The sequence below is a fragment of the Arvicanthis niloticus genome, chromosome 24 (assembly GCF_011762505.2).
Source record: "Arvicanthis niloticus isolate mArvNil1 chromosome 24, mArvNil1.pat.X, whole genome shotgun sequence".
Taxonomy (NCBI): domain Eukaryota; kingdom Metazoa; phylum Chordata; class Mammalia; order Rodentia; family Muridae; genus Arvicanthis; species Arvicanthis niloticus.
The window spans coordinates 36,610,208-36,617,580 of NC_133432.1; the positions used below are offsets into that span (position 1 = coordinate 36,610,208).

General features: G+C 43.9%; 1 long non-coding RNA gene across 1 annotated transcript; it reads left to right on the forward strand.

The window, feature by feature from the left end:
* The first annotated feature begins 230 nt into the window (after positions 1 to 230).
* Positions 231 to 6,805, forward strand: LOC143438132 (uncharacterized). The gene is made up of 2 exons (XR_013107171.1): positions 231 to 1,259; positions 1,311 to 6,805. It is a non-coding gene; the product is annotated as an uncharacterized LOC143438132 (long non-coding RNA).
* The last annotated feature ends 568 nt before the right edge of the window (positions 6,806 to 7,373 follow it).

Sequence of the window (7,373 nt, forward strand, 5' to 3'; positions counted from 1 at the left end):
GTTTGCCTGTAGGTGTCTGTGTCCAGTGCCGACAGAGGCCAGAAGAAAGCAAGAGAATCCTGGCACTAAGAGTTACAGTAAATGGTTAGCTACTATGTGGTTTCTGCGGGTGGAACCTGTGTCCTCTGTAACAACACCTATTGCTTTTTATATATTAACCTCTAATATATCTCTCTGACCACTTTGTAATTTAAAAATTTATTTTTATGCATTTAAATTAAACTGTATTGTAGAGTGAAAAATTATAAAGGCCATTTTATGAAATATGTGTAGATTTTTTTGCCTTACAGAACTGAAAATAAGATTTCAGGCCTTCACATTCCAGGTGAAGGACACTTGCTGGATTACATTCCTCAAGCCTCGCCCAAGGCAGGAAGGCATTCCTGATTACAGATAAAGATGCTACCACCTAGGTGGGGCCCTAGCCCTATAGCCGGAAAAAGTAAAGATAGCAATCTGAAATGGCCGGATAGGGCACAATGGCATGGTAAAAACCACATTTTTGAGAAGAATGCAGGGCGATTTCCACATGACACTAATCATTTAGAGTGAATACCTCTGAATTGTTCCACTGTTTTCATGTTTTGTATCTTTAACAACCCCATCCCACTCCCCTGGTTTGTGGTTTTTCCCTTTAAAACCCTCCAAGGACTGGCCGAGGGGGTCGGACCTTGACTCCAGCGCGAGTACCTGGTCAGACCGCTGGCTGCCAGCTCTTTCCCTAATAAACCTCTGCTGATTGCATCCAGGTATGGTTTCTTGTGATCTTTGGGTGGTCGCGATTCCGGAGGCTTGAGGAAGGGTCTCCCGAGTATGGGGGTCTTCATTTGGGGGCTCGTCCGGGATATGCGACCACCTTAATCCAAGAACCACGCTGGGAGGTAAAGGGACACCGCGGTTTTTCTGTCTGATTGTTGTGTGACCTTTTGTATAAATTGCCTGGTTTTTCATGTACTGATTTCTGGTTTTTCATGTGCGGGTTTGCCTAAATCGTCTGATTTCTCGTGTGCTAGGGTTGCCTAAATCGTGTGCTGTTTTGTCTAGGTTTGTTTAAGTTATTTGGTTTCTAAGTTGTTTGTGCCCGTCTGTCTGGATTATTTGGTTTCTGAAAAGTGCACTTTGGTTTGGACTGGCAGCTGTTTCTGTCTCGTGAGGGGCAGTAAACCATTCGTTTCGAGAGGGGACAAATGAGTGATTAGCAGACGTGCTGGAGAGTCACTAGCTGCTGCACCCCCAGAGACGTTTGGGGGTTCATCTAGGTGCCGGGGAGGACGTGGAATCCCTCTAGGCTGGCACAGGTTTGCATCTAGGTGCCGGGGAGGACGTGGAATCCCTCTAGGCTGGCACAGGTTTGCATCTAGGTGCCGGAGAGGATGTGGAATCCCTCTTGGCTGGCACTGGCGATTGAGACGGGTTTTTTTTTGTTAGTCTTTTTGTGTGTTAACAATGAAAACTAGAGAGAAAAGGTCAGAAATGGCCACCGTGGTAGTTGTGCTCTCATGGCAGTGTGTCTATTTTTGGGTTGTTCATTGCTGGTATGTTAGAAATCTGTTAGACTTGGTCCAGCATAGGCTGACCAAGTTGTCTGAATCTGTTAAATCTGAATCTGTGAAGACTGACCGCGTTGTCTGGTTATTGGAGTCTTACTTGGAAGGCGAGAGGCCTTCCAGAGGGTCAGGGAATCTGACCGTCAGGTTTCAAGAGCCTGAGCGCTCCTACTTGGGGAGAAGACGCGGAATCCTTCTCCACCTGGGGTCGTAACCAAATGTGGTTAAGTGTTATTTGTGCCACCCGTGGCAGGGGTGAGCTATCTGTGTTTTATGTACCACCCGTGAGAGGGGTGAGCTATTTGTGTTGTTTTTTTTTTATATGTGTGTGTCTTTTCTTGGCAAATCATCTGTGTGTTAGCTGTTAATCTACTGTCTTAAACATCTTGAGTTAAAAATAGGTAACATGATTGCCGGCAGAGAGAGAAATGAAGCCGCCGGTACAAGAATACAACTGCAGAAAGGCGGGCAGGTCCTTTAATAAGGGGCAGCTACCTCGGTTCGTGCTCGCGGTTCCTGTTCCTACAGCCCGCCTACCTCATGTAGGGTATGCTTCAGGTAACAGCACATGGAGGGTGCCCTCACCCAGCCCGCTCACCCAGCCCCGCACTTGGCGGGCGACAACTCGTGGTTACCCCGCACAGCAACAGCGTGTAACGGCTACCTAGTTTGGTATTCCTGGCTGTACTGGGTACCTTGAGGTCACTAGTGCAACAAATGGCGGTTTTCCACCTGCCGCCTATGAAGATAGATGAGAACCCAGGTGATAAAAAAGAAAACAGCCGCAGCAAGATTGTTCACCTGAGAGTTACTTAATTTAGTTTAAAACTTACTTGTGAGGCAGTCTTGATTTACACAAGAAAAACTGATAATTTGCCCTGCTCTGTGGCTAGGAGAAAGGCACCAGCAGAAAGCAGAAAAAAAAAAAGGGGGGGGGGCAGCAGTTTTTTAGCTTCTGTAATAAGGAAGTTGATAATGATTTTTCCAGTTTAATACGTAAAGGAGTGCTTTTTTCTAAAATTACAGCTTAAAAGTTATAGGCTGCCCTGAGTCAGAAATATATATATATGAGTCAGAAATATATATATATATATATCCTTCAGTTTTGATAAATTTTCTAGCCATTACTGTTTGAGTCAATTTCATTATTTGTATGAGATTTTCATTAAGATTTGGTTCAAAGATGAGAGTTCTGACAAGATAAAATTAAAGAAGTGGTAGAGACTTGTGCTACTTTGTTGTTCTTGTTGTATATCACTTCTACCAAAGTTTCTATTTTGTTAAAAGTTAAATTCAAATAAGTGTCAAATGTAACTCAAGTTGCCTTTTAAAAATTGTTAATACTGTGTAAACCTTTAACATTGTAATAATCCTTGCTGTGAAATGCTATAGATAAGGCTATTCATTCTGATTTGATTTCTTTCTTAGAGCTTCAGAGGTGAGCTCACATTACACCTGTGGACAAGGTTTACAGACTGAATTAGGTTGTGGTTTCTAGTGTGATGTGAACAGCAGTCATGCAGCCTCACAAATGCATCAGTCTACACAGAGTTCAAAGCAATAAATAAGGTAAAAGCCTTGCTTTCACAAGACCTTTGCAGGTTCTGGTCTTCAGATTGGGGGCCCCGTCAATTGATCAGGCCGTGGTCAGCAGCAGGCCAATTTGGAGCAGATTTGACTGAGACCTCCATGTGACAGAAGGTAAGGGACACCCAGAGGCCCACGCCAGATTCCGCTGATAGGTCTTGAGAGAGAAGATTATATGAGACCCCACTAAGTTTGATCAGGACACATGAGGTTAAGCAGAGATCAGATAAGTTACCCACAGCCTTTCTAGACTAGCTCATAGAGACATTCTGTCAGTGTAGACAAGGCTCCAGAGGCTACAGAGACTACAAGATAAGTCATTGAAAGATTTAGGAAGTATACTACATATTAAAATGATTGATGGTAATAGCAAGTGAGAGAAGATTTAAAAGAAAGGAATAGAGAAGAGGAATAGAGAAGGTTTAGTGTAAGTCTAGAAGAAAAGAGTAGAGAAGAAGAATAGAGATCAGTTGCTGTGAGTCCACAGGAATAGAGAGGAATAGAGGAGACTAGAGAGAGGTGAAGAAAGAGAAAGGTGACAGGAAAGAATTTACAGAAAGCAGAAAAAAGGGACTCCAATCAAAGAGAGATAAAACTCTTTGAAAAAGACCAGTGTGTGCATCGCAAGTAAAGGAGCCAGCTTCAGGGTCCAAGAGGGGCCTAACAAATAGAAGCCAGGGCCAAGAAATCCCAGGCCTTGAAAAACATCCCAGATGGTGAAGATATTAGCTCTGTGTGAAGACAGTGATTAAGATAGACAGGGTCCTCCTCCAGGCCAATGGGCCAAAATATATTTATGGACTACCCGAAAATGGTGGACTAAGAGATGGGCTGGGTATCCCATTCATTTATGGTCATCCTAGACTGTTCCTACCCTCTGTCGGGTTGAGACTTACTCCCCAGGATTGGGATCCAGACAGGCTGCAACTAACTGACAAGAACTCACGGGTAGAGGAAAGGCTCCTCCTACTGACTCCAGCCGGGAGCCGAGGTAACGTGCTTTACAGACGGGAGCAGTTTTCTCCATGCTGGTCAGAGACAAGCCAGCACTACTGTGGTGGACACAAATGTCATCTGGACTGACTCCCTACCCCTGAGATCATCGGTGCAGAGAACAACCTTGGAACTTGGGGCTGACAAGAAGACCAACATCTGCATGGACAACAGGTATGCTTTTGCCACAGTCCATGTCCGCAGAATGACATACCAAGAGAGGAAACCCTGATGAAGCCAGCAACTGTGAGTACTCGTTGCCCAGGACACCAAAAGGGAGGAGACTCAGTGGCCTGAGGCAATAACCGGACAGATCAAGTGTCTTGATACGGCAGCCTGTTCCAGTTGTGGGCCTAAGAGATGGCCTCACTTAAAGCACAGAGTAAGAAAAAGAACTCAGATTGCTAGCCATCCTGCCAGATACTACCTAGAGAAAAATAGACAATGGCGGACACAAGAAGGGAGAACTATACTCCCCAGAAAGCAAAGGATTTACCAGGCTAAACACACAGATGGACTCTTAAGATATGAGTGCAACCAAGCAGCCAAGAGACTTAAAGCGTATAAGGGACCTTAGGTTCTGAGCCAGAGAAATAATAAGACTTAGAATAGATAAGAAATGCCTAGGAGAAAACAGCCTAGAATAGGGACCTTCTCGAGGTTTAAAGTGTCCTAGGTAATTAGATCAGATAGCAGTTTTAAGGTAAGTCAGGAATTGTCAGAGATTATAGAAGCTCCATTGTTTATACTGTCTCCAAAGCTCAGGACAGGTAGAGAGAATATACAGGACCCTAAAATTAAACTACCCTTGGGAACTGGCGCTGGCTAGAGTGTCCCTTGTTCTTGCTCCATACCCAGAATGCCCATTTTGTGTGAGAAATGATTTTTCAGGCTACTAAAAGACTGTTCCTGGTGCTGTGGACCATCCGACCTCCTTGAAGTTCACCATCACCACCTGTGACTGATGTCAACTGGAGAAGATCCAGATGCCTGAACAACCCCCTACTCTTTGGCTCCAGGTCTTCTGCTATTCTACAAGGCTAAAGAAGCAGCAGGCCTTGACTCCTGAGACCACCCCAGAGGCACAGGGAAAATGCTGCCTTGGAGGGTGGGACTTAGTGTGTGTACACCCAAGGTTAAATGACAGCTTGTGATTACAAGATTGAAGTTGAAATGTGAATCTAGAGTTATATAGATTTGTTCCTTTTGCAATTTCTCTTTATTATATATGTGATTTTATGTATATGTAGACAGCTATGTGCCACAAAATGTGGAAAAGTCAGAAGACAACTTTGAAAGTGTGCTACAAAGAAAAGGAAATGTTTTGAAACCCCTAGTCAATAGAATAGAGCCCAAGAACCCCTGCTAACAGATACCTAGTGCCTAAAATTGATAAATGGTAGACTTACAGCTCCGGGTTAACACCATGTGTTTCCACTGCTATCTTTGATGAAAACAAAGATTATTGTGTACTTGTCCAGCTAGATCCCGCAGGTACTCTTGAACTGAGTTTGAGATACACCCTAGATGGATGATTCTGCAGACAGCCTATTTTCCTTGACTCTAGCTGTTACATTGTGACTAGGAGTGGCCATAGGTATAGAGACAGGTGTAACTACATTGATACAGACACCTCATTACTTTCATCAGCTGAGAGCTGCCACTGATGTGGATTTGAGAGCCCTAGAACAGTCAGTAACAAAGTTAAGTTGTTACTAGACTTGCTGTTTCTTAAAGGAGAAAGTCTGTGTGCTGCTCTAAGAAAAAATGTTACTATTATGTAGACCATTCAAGAGTGACCAGAGAGTAAATTCAGAAAAAAGTTAGACCAGAGACAAAATAGAGATGCACAGCAACTTTGATTCGAGAGTTGGTTCAATCCTCCCTTGCTGGACCCCTTGTGATTTTACTTTTGCTCTTAACCATAGGCCCCTACATTTAAAATAGATTAGTAACTTTTGTTAGAGAAAGGATAAATGCTGTTCAGCTTTTTGTGTTGCGCCACCAATATAAGACTTTGGGTCAAGAAAATGGTAATTATGATGACACTGGAGTTTAAACTTTTCTAAAGATCCTAATCGGAAAAAGTGGGGTGAGAATAGACTTATTAATAATTGAGTTTTTATGATTAAAAACATAACCAAATCGAAAAAAGTGAGGAATGTAGAGTGAAAAATTATAAAGGCCATTTTATGAAATATGTGTAGATTTTTTTGCCTTACAGAACTGAAAATAAGATTTCAGGCCTTCACATTCCAGGTGAAGGACACTTGCTGGATTACATTCCTCAAGCCTCGCCCAAGGCAGGAAGGCATTCCTGATTACAGATAAAGATGCTACCACCTAGGTGGGGCCCTAGCCCTATAGCCGGAAAAAGTAAAGATAGCAATCTGAAATGGCCGGATAGGGCACAATGGCATGGTAAAAACCACATTTTTGAGAAGAATGCAGGGCGATTTCCACATGACACTAATCATTTAGAGTGAATACCTCTGAATTGTTCCACTGTTTTCATGTTTTGTATCTTTAACAACCCCATCCCACTCCCCTGGTTTGTGGTTTTTCCCTTTAAAACCCTCCAAGGACTGGCCGAGGGGGTCGGACCTTGACTCCAGCGCGAGTACCTGGTCAGACCGCTGGCTGCCAGCTCTTTCCCTAATAAACCTCTGCTGATTGCATCCAGGTATGGTTTCTTGTGATCTTTGGGTGGTCGCGATTCCGGAGGCTTGAGGAAGGGTCTCCCGAGTATGGGGGTCTTCAGTATTAGATCACTTTCCCCCTTCCAGTCCTTTCTCCATCCCTTCTCAAATTCTTCCCCGCCAATTTCTTCCTTGTTTAAGTATGTGTGAATAAGTATGCTCAAATGTCACCCCCATCCCCACCTCACCCAGCCTGTGCTGGACAAGCAGACCTTGAACATCAACCAGACAGGCTGAACAGAGCTTGGGTAAGCAGACCTTGAATATTTGCCACGACAGGCAGGATTTACAGACTCTGTACGACGGGCCTTACCGGCCTGAAAGGTGACATCTGCATTGGCTGCAGCTGCAAGCTTTGATGTACTGGAAATGATGGGCTAACCAGATATGGAAACTTATTGGACTGGCTGTTGTGCCTCTGCTACTGTTCTGGGGATGGGTTTGTGGTTTTTCCCTTTACATATGCTGTGCCGAATATTAAACTTTGAGCCTTGATCAGAACCTTGTCTTGGCTGCATGTTTCTCTCAACCCCCGCCCTTTACATTT